The sequence below is a fragment of the Meles meles genome, chromosome 1, assembly GCF_922984935.1.
Source record: "Meles meles chromosome 1, mMelMel3.1 paternal haplotype, whole genome shotgun sequence".
NCBI lineage: Eukaryota > Metazoa > Chordata > Mammalia > Carnivora > Mustelidae > Meles > Meles meles.
Window position 1 is genome coordinate 8,960,515 of NC_060066.1, and position 20,554 is coordinate 8,981,068.

The window sequence follows — 20,554 nt, forward strand, 5'->3', positions numbered from 1 at the left end:
ATCATGGCTGATGCCAGAAGTCAAAACCAGAGCCTGGTTTCTCTGTGGTTCAGGGAAATGAACAGGGGGCAAGACCTCACATCCGGAGGTTCCCTCCCTGCTGAGACCTGCGGGACCTCTCGACCTCCCCCTGCTTCAACTTGCCATCTCTAAATCATATGAACTTTTCAAGGGAGATGGAAGGGAACTCAACACTGGTAAAGTACCTTTGGAGAGCCAGATTTTTCATGCACGTTTTCTCATGGGATCCCCGCAGCAGCCCTGTAAGGACTGGCATCCCCACATCACAGATGGGGAGACTGAGTCCCGGAGTGGCTAGGTGATTTGTGCCAGGTCTGGGGACTAAACGTTGTAGGACTGGGGTTATGGAGCTTGCTGTCTCCACCTTCACTGCACTGCCTGCCACGAAGAACAGTGACAACTAAACACATCACAGACCCTTATTTCCCACCCCATTCATGAGAGGCTGGTGGCTGGCGATTCAGAAATAGGATCTTAGCAGGGATGCCCAGGACAGGGAAAGGGGGGACATGCAGGGATGGCTAGGACAGTGAAAGTGGGGACAGGCTGCTTCTCTCACGGCAGGAATGGGTTGCTTTGACATGAATTTATAACTGGACCACATTCTGCTTTATGTAGAGCTCTTGCTTACACTGTCTTTTAAAAAATATTTTATTTATTTCGTTAAGAAAGAGCAAGCAAGAGAGTGAGAACGAGAGTGAGAGAAAGAGAGAGGGAGAGCACAAGCAGAGCAAGGAGCAAAGGGAGAAGTAGACTCCGTGCTGAGCAGGGAGCCCAAAGCGGGGCTCGATCCTGGAACTTCTGGATCATGACCTGAGCTGAAGGCAGACACTTAACCTAACAAGCCACCTAAGCACCCCTCCCTTATATTGTCTTAAATACCCACAGCCATCCTACGAAGTAGAAAGAGCCAGTATTACTTAAAAAGAAACTATCAGACTTATTTAATCATTCTTTTGTATATTCCTCACTTTATTCCAAAAGGAATTGGAGGTATACGCAGGAAAGTGTGTCAAAGAACTATAGTAATGTGCTTATACTGGGTGAGAGAGGTGAAGAGCCCAACTTATTGGCCCCAAGATGCTGCAGCTTTCCCATGATGCTATGATGCCTCAGTAGGTCATGAGAAGTGGAGGTCATGAGAAATTCTTGGACATCCTTTACCCCTCACCCATTGCAAATGGCCCTACCAGCTTCTTGGGATAGTCCAACTTTATCAGAGTCCCCTTTATCAGAGTCCGCTGTTAATTCAAGGTGAGGGAGGGATGGATGAGTTTTATCGGCTTTTTGTACCTTTCAGAGTATTCTGTTTTCCCAATGAATTTATATTGACTTTGTAACTAAGAAACAACTAAATGACATTTAAAAGATCAATTCTCTTCTAAAATGTAACTGATTCTTGTTATGAAGAAAGCATTCGTTATCACTTACGTGTAAGCTGATCATCGAGCATGTGGCGTGGCCAAGGTAGTGAGGCATGGGGCAGAAGGAGGACCCCTGAGGGAGAAGAGAGGTGGTCCCGACTGTGTGGGGTGGTCCCAACGACCAGCCTGGCTGTCATCACAGTCTGGCCAAAATGCCAATCCCCTTCACGCCCTAGAAAAAGACTGATGTGTCTTGTTCTACACCCATTGCTGTTACCTTAGTTTACTTAAAGGTTAAACAGAACAACTTTTGGAGTTTGTGAAGCAAAAAGAATGGCACAAAAATCCATGATAGAAAATCTAGGTGAGCAAAACCAAGAAAATCAAAATTACACATAATCCTCCCAACAAAGGAACGCAATTGTCGAATGCTGTTAGCGTGCGTGCGTGCCTACAGATGCATGTGGGTCTATTTATATTTATGTACTTGCACATAGGGAATAAGTGAGACCGTTTTGGTTCTAAAGCTGTCTTTTTCACCTGACAATCAATTATGAATATCCCTCTGCGCCGTTGCTTATTCAGTTACGAGACTGTTTCTAGAGCCGTAGCACAATCAGGTGCTTAGGCTGCTGGGAAGAGTCACAGAGAGGCCAACAGCACCTACTCAGCGGTGGCACGTGAGGGACTAGGATGCAAATCCCAGCTCTGCTTTGTCAATGTCTGATCAGAGACTCTTTCTTCAACTGTCAGAGGGATGATAATGATCCAGAGAGTTTCCCCATAGAATTGTTGCAGGGGAAGAAATGAGATGATTTTCATGTAATGGTAAATATGCAATAAATGATAGCTATTATTGCTTCCAATTTTACTATGTTCTAGACAAACCCGCAATGTACATACACTTTTATAGACCAATCTATTCACACTACTGTGATAATTTCCCGATACAAAGGCATTCCTAGGTCAGAAAGTATCCCCTTTTCCTGACAGATGATAAACAATGTGTTGCATGAGCTCTTACTGTAGCATTCTAGTGGTTTCTCAGTAAAGAGATACAGTGTGAAGAAAGAAAGGAAAATATTTTTCTATCTTATATGTACGATGAACATTTTGTAGGTCTTAAAGCTATGTTTCTTGGCATCTAGAGCTAACTTGGGAAAGTGGTTTTATTGAGATGTAACTCACGTATCATATAGTTCACTCATTTAAAGCACACAGTTCAATGATTTTTAGTTATATTCAGAGTCATGCAACTATCACCATGATCCAATTTTAGAACATTGTCAGCGTCCCGCAAAGAAACCATGAACCCATTAGCCGTCATTTCCCAGCCCCAGGCAACCACTAATCTACTTTCTGTCTCTGCAGATTTGCCTATTCTGAACATTTCATATAAATGGAATCATGCAATACATGGCCTTTGTGTCTGGATCCTTCCAATTCGTCCATGTAGCTGTCCTCTGTTCCGTTTTATTGCTGAATCACATCCTATTGCCTAGATACACCATATTTAGCTTATCTACTCATCAGCTGGTGGACATTTGGGTCCTTTCCACTTTTTTGGTGATTGTAAGTAATGCTGCTGTTCACTCTTGTGCGTGTGTGTGTGTGTGTGCGTGTGTGTGTGTGTGTGTGTTTTCAACTCTCTCCGTTGTACGTAGGAGTAGGATTGCATGGTTATGTGCTTACTCTATGTTTAACCTCCCGACAGGCTGCCAAAACGTTTCCTTAAGGGGCTGCACCATTTTTATTCCCACAAGCAAGATATGAATGCTCTGATTTCTCCACAAGCTCTCTCATTCTTGTCATCTGTTAAAAAAATTATTAGGAGCATAGCAGTCCTCGTGGGTCTAAAGTGATCTTGTGGTGGTGTTGATTTTCACTTCCCTGGTGTCTGATGATGTTGAGCATCTTTCCATGTGCTTAGGTGCCATTCACAGATCTTCTTTGGAGAAATACCCATTCAGATCCTTTGCCCATTTTTAAATGGGGTTATTTGTCTTTCTGGTCTTGAGTTAGAAGCATTCTTCATATATTCCAGCTACAAGTCCCTTACCAAATATATGATTCACAAACACTTTCCCCCATTCTGTCTCTTTCACTTTCCTGATGGTAGCTTTTGCCGCTCATGTTTTTAATACTGAGGAAGTCAGCTTTTGGAGTCGCAGCTAAGAAACCATCACTTAACCCTTGCATTCTATACGGAAATATTTTTAAAACATTTTTCTTTTTTTCACAATGTGCTGCCAAAGTGCCCTCCAGGGAGACTGTGCCTTGATGTGTTTTGTCCGCAAACTTAAATCGCCGACTGGCTCTGTCTACACGCGGAGGAGAGTAAAGAAAGGTAGCAGCAAGAGGGGAGCCGGCTGTGTTTCCTGCCCCTTATAAACTGTTTCCAGCGTGTGCTTACTGAACTTCTGACTGAGGATCGAGGACTGTGCCCCTTTTAGGAAAGAATGGCAGAGGCTCAGAGAGGATAAATGACCTGTCCCCACTCACCCACTGCTGGGAGCTGGATTCAGGCTGTTTGTCTCCAAAGCCACTGCTCCCTGTGCCAAAGGGAACAGGAATGGAGGCGAATTTCTATACTTTTCCTTCCTTCTCCAAATACCTCGGCAAACCCTGCTCTCCATGAGGCTCAGCCACGTAACTGTCCTCTTTATTGATGGAGGCACAGCACAGCAGGCATTTGTTGGGGGAGCACTACAATGGGGGGGGGGCACTTCAGCGTGGAGAGGGGAGAGGAACCAGCCCTTGGCTCTGCCCTTCAGAGTGGAGCTTGTTCTCCTGCCGTGGTTTTCTTCCAGGTTCCTGCAGACTTGACAAAATGCCTTTTTCCATCTGTCAAAAGCATTATATCTAATTGTCTCCGTCACTTCTGGCTGTCAGAAACCATTTAAATGCTTGCCACTGAAAAAGGACTGATTTCTCCAGCAAAGCGATCACCCATTGAAAGTGACACTGAGTGATGGCTGAGGCAAAGATGGGCCCCTTATTTCAAAGAGATTTTATAAAATGCAGGGAGTCTTTCCCTTCATTCTTGGTCAGCAATTTATATTGGTATAGGTTGCCTTTTAAAAATAAATTCATAATTAGAGCTCATAAAAGTGCCTGGGTGTTTCTTTCCAGTCACTTGACCCTCTAGCTTTGTTTTAGGGACCAGCTGGCCCAGAAAAAGGACCAGTGCACCTGCAGAGGGGAGAAGGAATGCACTGGCCCTTGAGGCTATCAGCCTGGGGTTGAACTGTGGCTTTGCCTGCCTTCTTTCTCTTTGGCTTTGAACGAATTACACTTTTACGCCTCCATCTCTCAGCTCTAGAGCACCAGCCTCACAGACTTTTGCAAGGACCGCGAGAAATGTGTCCTGTGAGGAGCTGTGCACGCAGCCTGGCTTCTAATACTTTTGCCGGTCTTGGTTCTGGTGTTGGTACGACCAGCAGGACACCTGCACGCCAGCATGTCATTGACTAATCCCACCTTGTCCCTCTCTTAAACCCTTGCAAACAATCTTCAGTGTAGAAAAGCAGTAACAGCATGAATTTAGAAATCAGAAAGATGCCTTTGAACCTCTGCTCTGTTGCTTGGCGGCTTTGTCATTTCAGGGAAATCAACTAACGTCACCAAATCCGTTTTGCAAAGGTGGGGTTTCATCTGTACCTCTGAGGTTTGTTGTGCAGATTGGTGAAGTTGATGCATGTGGAGGCATTCACGGGCAGCTGTTGCCCAGAGCTGTGTCCTTGTACTCATTTAAAGGTGGGAAGATGGAGGTGGAGACAGATCCCCCAGCAGGTGTCCCCGAGTGAGAAAGCTGGTCCAGAGTGGAAGTCTTGCCACCTCAATTCTCCTCCACGCGATGGACCAAGCCACTTGTGTTCCCTGCCAGTTTGACTCCTGCAGTCAGCCATGGTGAACGAAGAACTACCCCAAGAGACAGGAGGGTCTAGAGTATTGCCAAAGCTAGCAAAGACTTCTAGAAGTGAGAAAGTCATGTCCAATCACCTTTTTCCTCCCAGTCGTTTCTGACTGCCTCCCTCTCTCCATTTCTCCCTTCCTTCATGTCCCTCCTCCCTCCTTGCTTCAGCAAATGCCACTGGCCAGCTCCCGGCCAGGAGAAAGGGGTCACTGTGCCTTCCTTAGATAAGCATGGTCTGTGCACATGGTCTGAGGTTCTGATGGGTGTACATGGCCTTGAGTGTGCAGGAGAGGAGCTGGCCAACTCCTGTGCCAGAGTGGGGTCAGGGCGGCCCCTCAGAGGACACCACACAAGGGGTGTGACCTGAGTTGCCTGGGTGGGATCAGATCACAGTCCTGGTGCCTGAGCTTCACACACCAGCCCTCCCCAACTAGGCCTGCTGTGCTCAACACAGCTCAGTGTTAGCTGCTCCTTCCTTAGCTTGTGTTAGCCCCAGGGGTGTGTGAGGCGTGAGCCCAGCCCCCACCCCGTACAGAGGACAGCCCGGACAGCCCTGGCCCGTAATTCAAGGAGACTGTCTCTCCAAACTTTCCCATGCAGACACTCCAGGCGACGTTTACTAAGGTGCCAATGCCTCTCTATGAACTAAATAGGTATGCTTCATTTCCAACACCATCCCCTTCAAACGTGTCGGGTAGAAACAGGTATAAATTACTATAGTCATAGAAAAAAGGGACAGAGCATGGGCATCGGGATTGGAGAAATCTTACTGAATCTTGCACTGACAACTTGGCAAGTGGCTTTACTCTCTGGGTCTTGGTTTCCCCATCTATAAAAATGGGTCTATTATGTCTCAACGTGTGGCATCAAGAGCATGGGCAACGGGGCTGATCAGCCCAGGTTCAAGTCCAGCAAAATCCTTCTTACCCACTGTTTGTCCTTAGAGAAGTGATTTAAATTCCCTATGCTTCGGTGTCGTTGATGCAAAATGAGGATAAGAAGAGTATTCACCTCGTTTATTGTTGAGGTGAATTCAGGAGACAACAGGGAAAGTGCGTGTATGCATTAGGTTTCTAATAAGTAGAAGCAATCATTAAAATCATAATCGATATTTCAAAGAGTTCTTCCACAAATAAAATCAACTAAAGCACCAGAGAGAACACGGTTGATACTATTTATAATATTATTGCTACTCAAACTAAAATAAGAAATAGTGAAATATCCTCCAGTCGAAAAAAGGCTTGCGGGGTTGAATTTTGTTCCGGCCAAGGATATTTTAAGCCACTGAGCTTGTCTGTCCCTACCCGTCCCCCTCGGCTGCCGCCCGCTGCTGGTGTAATTAGTTGTGGCTCGGCGGGCGACGGAGTAGACGCCGGCTAGCAATTTCACACACATCCAGGCACTTATGAATGCCTGACACCATTTTAAGATCACATCACAGCCGGTTCCGAGCTTGCTCTCCTTAGGTACCCGCAGCAGGACCTCGTTGTGAGTACAAAAAGCGCATCTCCCAGAAGTTAGGGCATCACAGAATGAAAGCTCGGGAGGGGACACCAGCAAAAGCGATCATTGCTCTGTTACAGATCTTAAGCCCATTTTGTGCTATTAAAGCACGTTTAGAGGTGGCTGGGCCAGTGTCTTTGTTGTTCTGTTTTAGGAGATGAAAATGCCAGGGCAGGGCGCTCAGAAGACCTGACTCAGTTCACGATGAGAAGCTGATCACAGAGGCTTGATGGCTACGTGTCCAGCCAGCTGTGTCGGCTGTTGCCTGGCTGTCCCCGGGCTGTCCACAGGATGCAGGCTGCTCTGCTGGAGTGAGCTAGGCAATTATCAGGACAATTCCATGCCCATCTTGGGGCACCCTGATATGGTAGCAGCTGGAGGGGATCAGAAAGTGAAGAAGGACTTGAGGAAGTTTCTGATCTACAGGGAGGGGAGGTTTTTATGGTTTTTATTTTTGTCTTAAACCTGCTCCCTCTGTCCTTCCCTCCCATTCTTCCTCCCTGCTTGCTTGGGCTGTGAGAAGTGCTGATGCTAGGTGTCAGTCATGGACAAAACAGCTGGGCTCCTTGACTTCATGGAGTTTACAGTTTTTGGAAGTCAGGCCAGCCAAGAGATGGGAAAACAAAGGTGTTAATGAGAGACCCTTGAACAAATTCTCTTCCTGGAGCCTGATGCCACCCAGTGCCACCGTTCACTGCCTCTTTCTCATGGGAAGCAACACTCTGGTCTTTGTTTTTAAGCAGAGTTCACAAGAACCTCTGTGCCCCTCCCAGAAGCTGGACTATATATTTCCCGTGGGGAAGATAACATGTAGCCTTTCAAAACTCGTCATTGAGATCCCTCTTTTTGAGCAATGATGCCTGTCTCCTTTGTTTCCATTAGAGTGTTGGTCTCCCAAAGGAAGTGCCCAAGATAATTCACTGGAACACAAAAAGAAAATTCTAGAATGTACTATTTAACTAGTCTTATACCTTAAAAATGTTTGTATATTTATAATGTATGTCTTTGCAGAGTCATCTACATATATAATTATTGAGTAAATGTTCATATATGGGGGTGCTTACTCAAAACTCTTAGTGTCTGGGTGCATACTTGAAAGTTTGGAGATGATTATACTTGACAACAGGAAGAGACCCTTATCTCAGTCAGCTGAAGAAAGAGTCCAGCTGGGACATCACCACAGACCCACAGTGCCTGCTCTGTTCATAGGAATAAAAATGATTGGCAAATGTTTTGCTTCTGGGACAGCGGCAAGCCATTCTGGCAAGGCTCAGCAGCAGACGGATGGCCCCAAAGCTGCCATCCCTCCTGCCCACAAGTGCCACATGGCATGAACCAGTCTCAGGCACCACCCACTTGGATAATCGAGGAATTCCACCTCTGGGCAGAGGACAAGAGCAGGGGAGGACATAGCTTGGCCCCACCTTTTTCAGGGTGTAAAGGGAACATAAGCCCTAGGAGGACACTCTGATTCAGTAAGATGAAAGTTCCATCAAAGCCCTGGTTGGCCCCGACAGGAGACTCATCCCCGAATCTGGCAGATCCTAAAATGAGGGGAAAGCCATACTAGTCGGTGGAACAACAGGAGTAGAGTCCAAGACGAAAGCCAGCAGAGAAAGGGGAAGATGGCTGGGAAGGCAGGTTGGGGCAGTGTGGACCAGGTGAGGATCTGCACGAGGCCAAGGATGATGGGGAAGAACAGTACGGGACTGAACCAGTTTGAAGAGGGGCAATTGGTCAGCCTGTCCCAGCTGCAGGAGGGACAAAGAGATCACAGGAGGCAGGATGACAAATGAGTGGCAGATCCCAAAGTCACTTCCATTTCCAGACAAGATGCAACTGTAGTCATCCCCATCATGAAAAACAAAATGAGAAGGCACAAAAAGAACATTCTAGCTGGCCCTGCGAAATGTCTCATTTTGATGGACAACTCTCATGTTCAAGGTTGAGCTGAATGTCACTCCTCCATCAAGCCTTGGCTTCCCTGCAAGCATGGGCCATTTTGTCTGGTTTCCCTAATCTCTGCAGCTCCCACCATGCTGCCCTGTCATCAAGGTTCCTTCCAGGACCCTGTTTGACTCACACTGAGCTCCTGGGTGGAAGGGCTCATGTCACTGTCACCCTTGTCTCCCTAAAGCTTAGCCTCACAGCTGGCCGGAAGTTAATACTCATTTAATATAATTGTCATTCGAATAAATGAGTGACTCAGTTAGGTCTAGGGAATAAAAGAGGTTGTATATTGGTACACGAGAGGAAGTTTGTAAGGCAAGCAAAGTTGCAAGAATGAATTTAGGATCCACTCAGAGAACTTCCTGAGCTCTTAGAAACCCAGTGACCTCTTTATCAACCCTCACAAAGTTGGGAAAAGCTGAGGTCTCCCCTGAGAAGTGGAGTTACTGGGTTAGGTTGAGCAATGACCAAAGACACCAAGTCCGGTGAATCAACACTTTTGTGCAACTCATCACAGCAGAGTGCAGGAGGAAGAAAGCTTTCACTTTTCTCTCTCCTGAGAACACTGTTATGTCAAGAGGGCTCTCAGAGAAACACAGAGAATTGGATGACATGTGGGTCCCCTGCCTGCTGGAGAATTCAGCCCATCCAGATGGACCACTTATCCATTTTTGGAGCTGGTTCCAGAAATAGAAACAACTGCCATCTTTAGAGAAACAAGAGGGTCTGATGTCTCTCAGATGATGCCTATGGTTAGCTTACTATCCTCCCCAGAGGTAAAATTCAACATTCACAATTTACAGGCTTTTGATCAGAAGGCAGGTGCAGGACCTTCATTTATCCATGTAATTAGTGGATAATTATGGGTCATTTCTTTTGGGGTAGGCTCAGGTGAGGATCAATGGTCATGTGTTGGACCTTCACCTGCCTTCTCAACAGCATACACCACTCTGAAGGGCAAGGGGGACATTCATGTATGTGCCTTGCACTGTGCTAGGTGGTCTGTACACATTGTCCTACAGGCCCACGGTCCTGGGAAGGCAATAGGATTAATAACACCTGTGCAAGGTCACACATCTCCCAAATATCTTGAACTCCTTCTCTTGCTCTTGACTTCCATGTGCATGTGTCCTACTGTTGTGAGCGGTTATTACTCCAAGGCTAGTTCTGAGGAGGGAGCAATCATCTTTGGTTGGGGGAGGCTGGAAATACGTACGAACAAGGTGAGCTCTGGGTTGGGCCTTGCATAAGGGAGGGCATCCCACATAGGTAGGAGAAGGGCAGTGGCAAAGTTCATGGTGAGAGGTGGGAGGCTTGTCTGATGTGCAGAGGGCCACGTAAGGTTCTTATAATTCAAGGCCACATCAAGGCCTTGAATGGTGATGTTGTCATGGGAGGGGATTAGAGAACAAATGTGATGAGCACTGAATGCCAGGAAAAGGGATGACGTTGGTCCTGTGGGAAACAGGAGACTTCAGCAGGTACTGGAGGAAGACACAGGGCTGGGAAGGTATGAGGGAAGCACTGGGACATGGGACATCCCTCTGGGGGGCAGCTAATAGTGACAGTGAGCTCACCTCCAGAAGTGATTGAGCTGGACCTGGATGGTGTCCCTCATTGGCTGGTTAAGGTAGGGCAAGCAAGCTAAACCCTAGGAACCTTGGTCTCTTCAGGTGACAGACAGACTACTTAGGAAGAATAAATAGGTACCCTAAACAGAGCCAAGTCTCTTTCCTGGCACTCCCCAAACATCAGTTCCCTTCTGGCCCCTGAACACCACAAGCACTCCCTGCCCTGTGATTTCCCCAGTGGCCCTTCCTCCTGACCTTCACAATGGCGTCATTCTGGGCTCATTTCAAAATCCTCTTCCCAGGCAAGAGTTCCCCCTCCTGTCCCCATTCCTTCAGGTGCTTTCTAGGCCATTAGCTGTTCACATCGCTAACTCAGCCCTAGAGCAGCATCTAACACACAGAAGGTAAACTTGGTTCTGAGACTATTTTAGTTTGCGTGGGATCTTGAAGGTCATATGGTTTAATCCTTTTAAATACAGAGGATCCCCTTGACAGTTTTACGGTACCAAGCATATGCTCATGCAGCTTCCCTACTAAATGGGCCAGCCTACACTTGACCGTCTACACCGAGAGGGAGCTTATTAATTCTCGAGGTTGCCTTTCTCATCTTCGAACCTTTCATTTATGTGGAAAGAAGGAAAAATACGTTTGACTAGAACCAGGAGTCTGCTAATACTAGACCAAGCTGTAAACCATGGGGCTTACCCACCCCACTCTTTCCACATAGTACTGAGTCGCCTTAACTTTCTAGGACCTGGAGCCCCTCTGCCCCCAAAGATGGGGAAATGGGCTTCTTGGTGCTTGGGCTGAGAGGCCTGCCAGTCCCCCTACTGAGGAACATAGCACCCGGATCCTGACAACGTTAAGAGCATGGTGAAACATTCCATTTCAGTAACGTGATGACCTCATACTTAATAGAGCAATCATCAGCCTGTGAGGGCATCTTGCTAATCTGCCTGGGGCTATACCCTGGACCTAATAGCTAATTAACTGGAAAATCCTTCCAGAAGGCAGGTCTTTCGACACAGATAGACTTGAGCATCTTTCTGAGCCCTAAATTGGGGCCTCCTGACACACTATTACTGGGCTGGAGCTGACCCCATACTTATACTTGAGGTCTTTGGTGGGGGCCATCCCCGACCAAGTATTTTTATGTCTTTATCTCTCGTACTAACTCAGAACACCAGTGACCTTGAATGCCAACCATCCAATCTAGTCCCACCATCACTACCACCAGGTGCCCATGTAACCAGGAGTCCCTATTGGCTCCCACCCTATTGGCAACTTTCATGCATTCCCTTGGGGATTTGACAGTGTGTCTTTTTCCTCCACAAGATCAGAAATTCCTTGAGGGCAGGGAGGGATTGAGCCCTACTCATGTCGCGTCTGAGGATTCCTTCCCTGTCTGTGTTCCCAAGGCAGGTTAGACACATAAGAACTTTGCAATTGATGACGTGGATGGAACTAGAGGGTATTATGCTGAGCGAAATAAGTCAATCAGAGAAAGACAATTATCATATGATCTCCCTGATGTGAGGAAGTTGAGAGGCAATGTGGGGGTTTGGGGAGTAGGAAAGGAATAAATGAAACAAGATGGGATCGGGAGGGAGACAAACCATAAGAGACTCTTAATCTCACAAAACAAATTGAGGGTTGCTGGAGGGAGGAGGGGTGTGGAGAGGGTGGTGGTTATGGACACTGGGGAGGGTATGTGCTATGGTGAGTGCTGTGAAGTGTGTAAACCTGGCAATTCACAGACCTGTACCCCTGGGGCTAATAATACATTACATGTTAATTAAAAAAAAAAAAAAAAAAGAACTTTGCAATTGTCATAAATTTTGCTAAACTGAGCAGCCTTTGCAATTCATGAGAGAACATTGCCCAGGCTGACCTATTCAATGCTCCCATATCTCTGCAGGACAGCTGTAATCCAGTGGTTCTCAGGGGCACTTTTGCTCCCTGGGGCACAACGATGATGCCTGGGACATCCTGGTGGTCATGACTTGGCAGAAGTCAGTGTTACAGTCATCAGGTAAGTAGGGGCCAGATGGTCTTGAATATCCAATAGTGCACAGCACAGCTCCCCCCTCCACTCCCAGCCCCCGACCCTTTGCCACTTACACACACAACGAAGAACGGTCTGGCCAGAATGTCCATAGGGCCAAGGTTGAAAACCCACTGGGAAACTGGAAACAGAGGTCTAAAGTTGGGGTCACTTGTAGACACTTGTACCCAGGTGCTTGGCTGACCTGCTTCACCCCTGCTCTTGTTGATAGTGACCTAGTCTCCCACCTCTGCACCCCACGGCTTAAGCCACAGGTCAGCTCCCGTGCAGCAGAGTTGGCGGTTTTAGGAACATATTCTCAATCTCCCTCTGTTTCCTGACAGCTACCCCCCAAAATGAGAAGGAGATGAAGAAACAGCAAAGCCAGGGGAAGTTAGCGGCATTCCCGAACCCCTCCACCCCCCATCACAGAATTACCCACCAGAAACAGGCAGAGCCCATATTCCAATCCTGGCCACCAGGGGCTCCAAATCCTGCGCTTTTCTGCAGCAGCTTCTCCTGTTCATGGACTTCATGACTTCATGTTCTCTGATGGAGACCCTTCTGTGGTCCCCCATCTATCTGTCATCTGCCTCGGCCATCAGACTTGGAGCTTCCCCGAACCCTAAAGCCTGTGCCAAGCCACAAGTTCCTCCTGCTCCTCTCAACCTGGCTTGTCCCAGGCCAGGTCTCATCTAATGGTACCGTCACTGACAGGCCTTCCCCCAACCACTGGCCACTTGTGGGAAGTAGCCCCTTCCCACACCTCTTTTACTCCTCCGTGTGAATCGGGGGGTGAAAACTCCACTTTGGCTTAACGGCTGCCCCTCTGTTCTTCCCCATCGGAATCTTTCTCAACATTTCCTTTCTGCCTTCCTGGGCTGCCGATCCAGGGAGTGGGTATTTTCACAAGTTGCCTAAGGAAGCACTATCTAGTACAGAGTTCAAGTTGAGAAGTGGCCCTGATGTTTGCAATAGATTTGACAAGTGCACCGAGTGAGGTTTCTAAATGACTGTCCCTGTGTGGCCATGTTCACACTGCTGGGTGGGAGCAGCAGGTCATTGGTCCTGGACACTGGTCCTGGCTCTGTGATGGGGCCGGGAATGGGATTCTGGGAAAGTCATTGGACACTCTGTTCCATCATCTTTTCGAAGTGGGGGGGGCCAGCTGGGGCTCTGGGAGGGCCGTCCCAGCCCCAGCAGATAATTCACTGGCAGTCCTTAGTCCCCATGTGCCTGAGCTTTCCCACACACCATGGAAAGACACATATTCTGTGAATGGGAACACACATACTATGAGTGGGGAGCTATATACTATTATTTTCTACATGTTAAACCCATCAGAAAGTTGAAATAGTACAAGGCACATATGCCCTTCACCTGGATTCAGTAAATGTCAGCATTTGGCCACATTTGCTTTCTGCCTCACTCATTGTCTTTTTTTTTTTTTTTTTTTGACTTTACTTTTTATTTATTTGACAGAGAAAGAGAGAGTACAAGCTGGGGGAGTGACAGGGAGAGGGAAAAGCAGGCTCCCGCTGGGCATGAAGCCTGATGTGGGACTCAATCCCAGGACCCTGGGATCCTGACCTAAGCTGAAGGCAGACGCTTAATGACTGAGCCACCCAGGGGCCCTCGTCTTTTTCTCGATTCATATTTATTTACATTGACATATTATAGTTCTTTTTCTTTTAGCGAACCATTTGAAAGCTGCAGACATCATGACATTGGGCTTCCAAATACATCAGCGTGTATCTCCTTAAAAACCAGCATATCTGGGCGCCTTGGTGGCTCAGTGGGTTAAGCCGCTGCCTTCGGCTCAGGTCATGATCTCAGGGTCCTCGGATCCCGCATCGGGATCTCTGCTCAGTGGGGAGCCTGCTTCCCTTTCTCTCTCTCTCTCTGCCTGCCTCTCTGTCTACTTGTGATCTCTCTCTGTCAAATAAATAAATAAAATCTTAAAAAAAAAAAAAAACCAGCACATCTTCCCACGTACCCGTAGTGTCCTTGTCACGGCCTAGAAAGCGAGCACTCACACAATACTGTCTCCAGTGCGGTGTCTGTGTCAAGACCCCTCGCCTCCGTCCCAACAATGTTCTTTCTAGGTTTTCCCCCTCGATCCAGGAGCCAGCCAAGCATCCCACACGGCACCCAGTCACCGCGTTTTCTTAGTCATTTTTAATCTAGAACCTGCGGGGAGACTGACTACATTTCGTATCCTTTCTAGTTTCTTCTGGTTGTAGCGCCGCAGAGGGGCTGGCTGTCTTGCCCCAGAAGGCTGTTGGGCAGCTTCTTTCTGTAGTGGGTTTGATGCCTACTATTTCATACCTCTGCCAATTAAACCCTGTCTGTGGCACAGCCCAGGCAGAAGCTCTGCTCCAGAGGCCCCTTCACAGGGACAAAAAAAAAGCAATAATAACCAGGATGCTGAGAAAAGACAAGCTGCAGACCTGAGCACCAGCCTCCTTGGACACAGTGAGCTCTGGGGATGTGTGAGAGCAGCTTCTCAGCCTCCCCCGTCTCTTAATGAGAGAAGAAGGCCTCAGCCTCTGAGAGCCTGAGCACGGCCCAGGCATTTAGAATCAAGTCGCACACATCCCCAAGCACTTTGTAAAAAATAAATAAATAAATAAATAAATAAATAAATAAATAAATAAAGCAAGCCACGGTCTTCCCTGTCCTTACAGAGAGAAGCCTACTCAGAGTGGTTACTAAAAACAGGAACCTGCTCTTCTGCAAGTCCCGCGCGCCTTCCTCATTTCTAGCAGAGGAAGTGTGTGGCCGGTGTAGCAACTGCTGTTCTTCTTGATAGCCTGAGTTTCTCTGCACCCGCAGAGGCCTGGCCACCTGCTCACTGTGCTGGAGCAGCAGCAGCTGATGGAGCGACAGTGACGGCGTTCCCGGCGGGTCCTCCATAGCTACTCCCAGGGGAGATCATGCCCAGCTTTTGAAGGTATCATAGGGGACATGGCAGGGGCCGGGCGGGGAGGAACCCCAGACTCCTAGACCCACAACTGGCAGAGCATTGACTTTCTGGGGATAGGAAAGCACTCTGTGAGAACAGGCAGGGCCACGTCTCGAGGGAGGCGGACACCTGACCCAGAGCCCAGCACATGGCAGCTGTCCAGTGAATATTTGATGCAGAATTACATACGGCAAGACAGGCTGGGGATCTTGGGGGCAGGGCCACTCCTGCCAGAGGAGATTTTCTAACTACGGAGCAGTAGTCTGGCACATAGCAGGCTTCATACTAAGGGCAGCTCCTCCTTGCTCTTGGTGTTCCTAGCTCTATGACCTTGGGCAAGACATCTAAACCTCTCCAGGCCTTCATTTTCTCCTCTGTAAGGTGGGAAGAAAAGTACCCAGCTCAATAGGTATTGGGCAGATGAAATGAGCTAACATATGCAAAGTACCCAGGCCAATTTCAGACACAGAGTAGGTATTCAATAAACGCTATTGGCAGGGAGTCATGACATCTAAAATGTGCACAAAGCCCAGGTAGGCTGACCGATCACAGTAGTGCTTCTAGGAGTTTGGGTGGGGGATCTTTGGGAAGATGCCGGTGCTAACCAACAGTGATAAGCAACAACAAGCAGAGAAGGAGGTATGTGTACAGTAGCAGGGGGAGGACTAAAGGAAAGGCAAACAGGTGAGGTATATGAACTCTGAAAACATAGAAGGTTAGAATTAGAAGACATTTTGGAGAGCTGGAATGCCCTAAGGAATACGGCATACTCCACATTCTTCAAGGTGCCAACACATCCAGAGAGCTCAATGCCGGGAAAATGACCTGGGCTTTGGCCTCAGAATGTCCTAAATTGGGGGCATGTGTGTAGGTGCAAAGGGTTGGTGATGAGTGGTCATGCTGATTGGCGGAGGAGGGTAACTGCGTGGAGAGTTATTTTCCTGCAGTCCTCAGAACAATCCCGCAAGTTTATGATTATTACGTGCTTTTGACAAGTGAGAAAATGAGGCTCAGAGAGGGTGAGTAATTTGTGCAAGTCATACAGCTAGTGAGAGGTTCTAAGGGCTCCGAGGGCTGAGGTGGGGGAGGGGAGAGTCTCCGATACAGCAAATACATGAAGGACAAAAGTGTGTACCAAACCAGTGCTCTTTAAGAGAAATATATCCCATAGTCTGCAAATTCTGTGATTTGCTATGAGACGCCGAGCCATCAACCTATAAGCTGGGCTATGGTCCTTTTAAAACTGGCGAAATAAGCCCAAATCAAAGTTCCAGCAACATCCTTTGCAAATGATTTTATCCAGCTAGAAGAATGGTATTCAAGAGTGTTAAATATGTCCTGAAAAGTATAATCATAATATTAAAAACCTATGAAATAGATCAAGATCTATTTAGACTTCTGTGTCTTTAACAGATCTTAGAGTCAGGGCAGCAAGATGGTTTCATGGAAAGTCACTGGTGTCATCGACTCTACCTGCGTCAACACTGGGTCAGCCGCCAAGGAGCTATGTGACTCTGAACATGCCCCTTTGCCTCTCTGAGTCTTATTTTCCTTAGCATAAAAAGACCTTGCATGTTTGTTAAGAAGTTTAAATTATATGCCATATATAGGAGATGGTAAGTTCTAAGCAGGAACTAGTGATAGCATTCCTGACCCAGACAAGGAGAGGACGTCCCGATCCTCAGGCAGTCCCCCCCCCCCCCCCGTAACAGTCAGGTAACAGACAGCATTACATACAATGAATCAAATGGTACAGCTACAGAGAAGGACGCTCCCTGATTTTTCTTAATGCTTATTTCTGCTAGTTTCTCCATATGATGTATGGAGGTACAGTTCCCCCCTCTTGAGTTCTGGGACCTGGCAATGTCTTTCCAAGGTGAAGGTCTCTTTTTTAAGACTTAGTAAGTCTCCATTGTGGCAAACCCTAATCAGTTTCGTGCATTCATAAAGGGTACTGTTGTTGGTTTTTTTTTTTTTTCAGTTTTCATTGCACATTCAGCAAGAATTTATTTCCCCCAGATCTGACAGAGACTAGAGCTTAAAATTCTCATTAAGCCTTTCCAGCATGTCAGGCCAGACCATTTGGTTCTTGTCAGCATGCTGAGTGGGGCCCTGTGAGTACAGCTATCCATTCCTCCATCCCTCCCTTCCCTTAATAAATATGCATTGAGGCCAGACCGTGTGACCGACTTCCTCCCTCGCAGCTCCCCAGGCGTTCCGAAGGAAATAAGTACCCTGGGTCCAAACCACTTCCTCCCATCTGAGAACCACCAAGGGAGGGGGCTTATTTCATTAGGGTAACTGAGCTACAGACAGAAACCCTAGGGCCTCGAAGGTTCACCGGCTCCCTTTTGTTGTCAAACAGCTTTGCAAAGTCATACTTTCCTCCATGGCACTGGCCAGGCAGCAGGGACCGTGGCTGGAGGCCTTGGGGCGCACCAGGTGGGGCAGGGAAGAGCATCAGGATAGAGGAGCAAAAGTATAGCCAAGCCCTGCTGGGCTGTTCCAGGCACTTTAAAGACAATACCTTCAGGAACTCAACTGAATGAAAGGAATGCTTACTGTGTGCCAGCCACCAGCTAGGTAACATAGTTTTATTATTGTTGTTGTTGTTTTTCATTGAGGAATATACTAGACAGGGACCATGTTCTCAGGAAGTTTACAGCTGGGGTGGGGTTGGCGAAGACACACTTAGAGAAACAAATGTCTTATGGTGTGTGCCATGAAGGGAACAAACAGGGCCCAGGACGGAGAGCAGGGGTTTGCTAGTGAAGCTCGTGCAACGTCATTCTCGCGTTATCCTGGGCAGTAGCCATGCCCTTCCCAATTTGCAGACTTGCCAGTTTCTCCACTCCTTCCCTACCCTCCCCCAGCCATGGCCTCCAAGTCACAGAGACAATCACTTGTTCCTTACACCCTCTGATTGCAAACTCCCAGCATCCGGAGTGTCAGACTCGCTTCTTGATCTAGGCTCTATCAATACACCTCAGGGTCCAGCTGCGGAATGCGCATTACGTACCTGACTCTCTAGCACACCAAAAAGAGAGTAACACCCTGATCTTCTCATAAGAAAGGGTGGATTCAGCTTTGTACAATCCTTCATCCATTCCCTGATGCTTAGGAGCACACAGTTAAGAGCCTTGCTCTGGAGCCAGATGCCTGGATTCAAATCCTGCCTCCACCTCTTACCAACTGGGTGACCTCCAACAGGTTTCAGAAATGCCCTGGCTTTGGTTTCCCCAATTATACAAAAGGCACAATAATAACGATGCGTCCTACATAGATTCGTTGTGGGAGTCAAATGGAGAGTACCGCTGAAACACTTCTGCAACACACAGTAAACTCCTGCCTTTCTTCTGTTGCTGTACACTCAGCCCCGTGGGGAGCTGGTAATGAATCTGTGATGAACACAGGGAGCCCTCCATCTGGTCTACCTGTTATTTGCAGGGGAGCAAACTGACACCCAACGAAGGAAAGCGGCTTGCCCCAAGTCTCTGAGAGGTTAGTCGGGCCCACTCTGGGTTCTAAAGATGCAATGTGTGAGACGTAAGAAGTAAGAAAAATTAAGTGGGGGGGGGAAGGGGTTAACTCTCCCTCATCCCAGGGCTGGAGTCACCCATTCAAATGATTTGATGACTCGGAAGTTGACAGCTTACCCTCGGTACCTGCAGGCTCAGCAGAGGGGCAGGGGTGTGAGGGAAGAGCCGGACAGCTGGCTCTTTGGCTGGCCACTATCCATGAGCAGCACTGGCTTCATGACAGTCAGAAGCAAGGGGACTTGAGGACCTGGGCAGGTAACGTACAGATTCCTAGGCCTGTGTGCGTCTCTGGCTTCCCCAGCAATGCTAACTCTCAGAGTGTATGTTAAAAGATTAAAAATGTTATTGTTCTAGGCTGAGGGTAGTGGAAGGAATCAGAGTTGGTAGTCAGAAGAATCAGGGTTTGAAAGTTGGCACCACCACTGAATGAGCTGTGTGACCCTGAGCAAGTGACTCAACCTCTCTGAGACTCTATTTCCTGTACAAAATGGCAGGCTCTTTGGGGCATCAGATAAGCCAGTGTAGTTCAAATACCTAACTGAGACCTTCCATGTAGTGGATGCTTCTAGCAATAACAACGGGGATGTCTTCAGGCACCTGTTACAAACAAGGACAATTGTCAGAAGAAAGTCTCTTCATGCCACAGGTGCCTGGAACCAGGGGCATACTGGCTTGTGAGGGCCCACTGCACCCATCTCTTAACTCTGCATTTGGGGAGGTCACATTGTAAACTTGAGGTCATCCCTGGGAATATTTACACCATGGAAGTAATGAAACCCAACCAAGTAGAGTCCCCCTCCCACTCCCCATCACTGTTACAATTTACTAGGTCACCACCCACCCACTCTCTCTCTCCGGTGCACTTTGTTTTTCCACTTTGCACCTATCCCGTTTTGTTTCCCTCTTGGAATAGCTTCTTTGTTCCAGCCATGAGTAAAACCAGATCTGACCACTGTCTTTACTTACAGCCATGCCTTGAACAATCACACAAGTAACTATTACAATTATAATTCACTTAAAAGGCAATGCAAGGTTCCCGGGGAGGTGGAAAAAAGAAAAAAAAAAAAGAGTATCTCAGAGTTTACCCCCATAGCACATGCAAACATCCTGGGGTCTTTGCAGGAAGAACAGTGCCCCAGTCCCACTAGGGGAACCGTCTGAGCACCCTGGGGTAGGACCCTCATGTCTGTGCTGTGATGAGTGATCCCCAGTGAGGGGCAGGGACACCAGAGCAGAAGGCTCAGCATATGCAAATGAGGTTATTAACAAGCTATCAATTTCCATCTCGCGCGATAAGGTTATGAGCCACGCAGTTGATTCATGCTTGTGAATAAAAACCCAACTAAGTCTTGCTGTGAAATGTGATATAGGAAACAAGTCACTAACTCTACGTCCTCGGGCCCACGGGTCCAGGCGACTGCTTGTGTCTGCATGCAAACCTGCCTCAACCCCCTCCTGCTGATGAAACCTGTATTTCCCAAGTAGCCAGATTTGGAAGGAAAAGAAAAAGCTTGTTCGTATTTATGGTTTTCCCATTCTGTGTAATTGTGTATCTGTGTAATCTGATACCACATATGTGTCTTTACCACTTTTCTTTTCGCTGCCGGTGTTTAGGATGTCATCTTGGGAGAGATATATATATATATCTATATATTTGTATATTTGTATATTTGTATATATA

At 47.6% G+C, this 20,554-nt stretch overlaps 2 protein-coding genes across 3 annotated transcripts in view; one reads left to right on the plus strand and one right to left on the minus strand.

Moving 5' to 3' along the window:
* TG (thyroglobulin) overlaps positions 1-20,554 on the minus strand; it is a 233,512-nt gene that overhangs the window by 41,257 nt on the left and 171,701 nt on the right. The gene's annotated exons all lie outside the window — the stretch shown is intronic.
* Positions 1-20,554, plus strand: part of SLA (Src like adaptor) — an 81,972-nt gene that overhangs the window by 33,517 nt on the left and 27,901 nt on the right. Inside the window, exons 2-3 of one of the 2 annotated variants that reach the window (XM_046016743.1) lie at positions 12,244-12,357; positions 15,057-15,322. The gene's annotated coding sequence lies outside the window, so the exon portion shown is untranslated. Of the gene's footprint in view, positions 1-12,243; positions 12,358-15,056; positions 15,323-18,815; positions 18,836-20,554 lie in introns of those variants that run through there. The other variant, XM_046016766.1, reaches the window with a different exon arrangement.